Source organism: Otolemur garnettii, unplaced genomic scaffold, assembly GCF_000181295.1.
Source record: "Otolemur garnettii isolate 467f Iridium unplaced genomic scaffold, OtoGar3 scaffold00001, whole genome shotgun sequence".
Taxonomy (NCBI): Eukaryota; Metazoa; Chordata; class Mammalia; order Primates; family Galagidae; genus Otolemur; species Otolemur garnettii.
Window position 1 is genome coordinate 2451694 of NW_003852396.1, and position 3617 is coordinate 2455310.

The 3617-nt window shown below is 33.9% G+C and overlaps 1 pseudogene; it reads right to left on the reverse strand.

The window, feature by feature from the left end:
- Window positions 1-2940: 2940 nt before the first annotated feature.
- On the reverse strand, window positions 2941-3084 carry LOC111724768 (annotated as a pseudogene).
- Window positions 3085-3617: the final 533 nt, after the last annotated feature.

Genomic DNA, 3617 nt, shown 5'->3' on the forward strand with positions numbered 1-3617 from the left:
AAAAGAAAAAAGTAAAATGTAAGTGAAATTCTACGAAACAAAGAGTCAAGATTGAAGTTTGATAATAGACAGTGAAATATTCAATCTCTCCACAATACTGCATTTCTTTTTTCATTTTAACTTCCCCTCAAAATATTCCCTAGAGACAGTAAGTACAAAATGGGGTTATTAATGGAAATTGATATGTTTAGTATATGAATGTCTATTTAACCATGTAATGATTTCAGATTGTAGTCTAAACCAATCTCACAGAAAGACTCTGAGTTTGCATTCTTGAATTTCAGACAAACTTGTATTTCAGAAAATCTCTTAAATATCAAAGGAGAATTAACCATGTACTAAACTTGAAAGCTGAATCTCCATGATGGTAAGGGATCTTGTAGAACATTCTAAGAAAGCTACAGTCAATAGTAGGATGAATAAACAGGATTGAAAAGTTGCACATTGCAGCAATCAGTGTTCTCAATTTGCTGTCATGCACATGTTCTGAAAATATTGTCCATAATGGTGATGTTAAAGCACGTAGAAAACCAGAGGTTTCTACTTTAAAAATAAAATTATGAAACCAAAGAAAATGAAATTTAAAAACTAAAGATGAAATGTAAAAAAATCCCCAGAGTAACAGCAACATGAAGTGCTGCTAGGACATGAAGAAAAGTTTAAAAATGTAAGAGATTGAGGAGAACAGAGAGCTGATTCAAAGTGCCGTTTATTCTTTAGCAGGATGTCTATTTGTGACTCACAGATAATTTATAGATCTATTCAATTAGCAAGTTAGACATGAGTGTACCTACATCTGCCCATGCAGCTGAAAGCAATAATCTCTGTACAGTGGTGTTATTATTGATAAAAAACTTTCTGTAGCAGGTGCCAGAGAATTTAGTTTTCTGCAGAGCAGTTGAGAGAGAAATGAATCACAGAGAAGAGTCTTGAGAGATTCAAAGCCAGCAAATAAATCCCTGACCTGGAGTGGAAAGCCTTGGGCACATGGATGCCACACTCACAGCCACAAAGTGAAATACTCTGTGACAGTCTTCCCATTATGGTTTAAATCTCTGGGTATTTGCAGAAAGTGTACATCGAGCATTTGGTCTCTGTTCTCCACTTACTGGCCTGTGCCACTGCCCCCAAGGTTGTTTCCTACTCCCTGCCTGCCAGACTGGTCACGAATGTGCCCCCATCATTCATCAGTTCAGAAGCCTGAATTAGAGACTTAATGAGAAGAGATGCTCTAGTTATATTTGTGGGAAGTATTTGAACTTCATATAAGAAGTTTTTGTTTGTTTGTTTTAGTTTTAGATTAGATGATATTTGATTTTAAGATACTATTTCACTTCCTGGCTTCAATTCTGTATCAAGTAATGCAATATATTAGATAATATATTATCTATGTCATGGGAACCTGGGATATAGGAAAAATGGATTTTATTAAAGGCTGCTGAACTGAAGAAAATGTCAGTCCTTTTAAAATCTAGACCTTACATCCCTTACACATAGAGAGCTGTGAGAGAGATAGGCCAAGGAAGAGGAGTTCAAGCATAGCCTATCCATTTTGTTGGCATTATAGCTTTTCTATTAATTCATAGAGACATTAAATATTCAATTCTGCCTTATAAATTAGTAAATAGAGGATATATGAATATGTATTTCATTTTACGCTCCCTGGGATAGCCATATGAGACCAACTACTTTATTAGTAATGCAAGGGGACAGTAGTTATGTGTTCATATTTCAACACATATGAAGGCTTCCATATTTTGCTTGAAAATTATTAAACTGCCTCTTAGTATATTGAAGAAAAATACATTTCAGGTTGAAATTAATTTTTCTATGAAAAAAATACACACACTAAAAATAAGCCATCTTCCTCTTTTTTCCATATAATCCACACTACCTCCGATGATTTTGATTTTTATTTTAGCCTTCTAAAAACTCATTACCTCCATGTGCAAATGTAGAGATGAAAATTCCTCAGTGGCTGTTGGTGAATCGATGTAGACATGTTTTGTTTTAAGCATCTATAACAGTAATTATTGATGAGTTGCCACACTGTGCAAACATTTCAAGAATCCATTACTAAATTTTAACAACATGCAGCATTTATTTTTGTTCTTGTAACTGAAAAGTCATACAGTGCGATGATGTTTGCCACTGGAAGGTGAAGCACAGTGGTGTATGTGGTAGGGAGTGCTTGTTGCTCTAGAAGGAGAGAGGTGGGGCCTCAAGGTAAACTTGCCCCCAAACAATGTTAGATGTTAGCTGAGAGATGTGGGAAATTTACCCTGAGATTACTTAAAAGAATTACCTGGGAAGGAAACATCAACCCAACATGGCAACATATACCCAAAGAGTGACCCATAAACCTCGTGACAGCTCTGGATGCACTGAGAGGCTTTAGTGGATATTTTTATAATGTAGCATAAGACCGGAATTATGGATGACTTGTTTAATATAATTTTGAATTTGTAAATCTTATCAATATGCAGTTAAACATTCTATTATTTTGTAGTATTTAAAATTGTTCCAAAAAAAAAAATTGTTCCATCAGCACAGATCATGGATGACCAAAGTATGCATAGTTGATACATATTAGTCATATTTTTTTCTTCATTTTTATTTTTTCTCACTTACTCTTCCTCTTTGCCACAACTAGTAGCTGTTTCCTTATTTTAACTCTGGTCTTTGACTATTTTATTCACTTTTTAATCTACTTCTCAATCAAAACTAAGTCCAAATATAATAGCTCATCTGACCTGTAAAAAGGTGTTGGTGATTCTTTCTTCAGGGCTTCTAATGCACTTTGCTGCCAGTACCCTCCCTCATTTTCCTTTCTTAAACCTTTCACCTAATCGATGAAAATGGAAAGCAAGCAAATGTAGTGATTCTGAAATTGGCTGAATTTCTTTCCAGCATCTCATTTTGTTATTTAAACCAAGTGTAAGAGTGTCAACTTTGGTTCTGCCAAAGCATTAAATTGATAAAAACAGCTTTTGGTTTTGAGAAGTTCAGTCATCTCATCTAATATTTGTCAGTGGAAATGAATTTATACTACACTTGATCTTAGCCAAAAGGCCGAGAAGCGATGGAAATGAATTTATGAAGAGTAAATAATAATCGATCATGATGATAAGTTCATAAATTGTGTATAATTGCACATCAGTTTGATACTTTCTTAGGCTTTTTTGTGTCATGTTTAAAGATTTCCCTGAGTGATAGATGACCCCTTCTTTTTTCTTCTTTATATCTAAGCATAATTCACAGGGCAATGTTGCTATTGTTGTGAGATAATTAAAAGAATAGGCTTCTCATTTATTAAATAACTCAATTATTTCAAACATTAGCAATAGATTTGTTTTAGTAGTCAAATCTGCCAAAAATAATACTGATACTAATGTAGCTAATACAGTAGTATTATAAATACTAATAATGAAACCTACTAAATGAAACCATTTTCGATATTAACATGGGTCAAAATAAAACGGTATAATTTTAATCACAGTTCCATATATACCATATTCAATCCCCACTTGATTACAGCTTTTTACAAGTGGAGGCCTCATTTGCTAATGGTCGTATCTACTCAAAGAAGTTGAAAATCTTGATCTGCTCTCTCACAG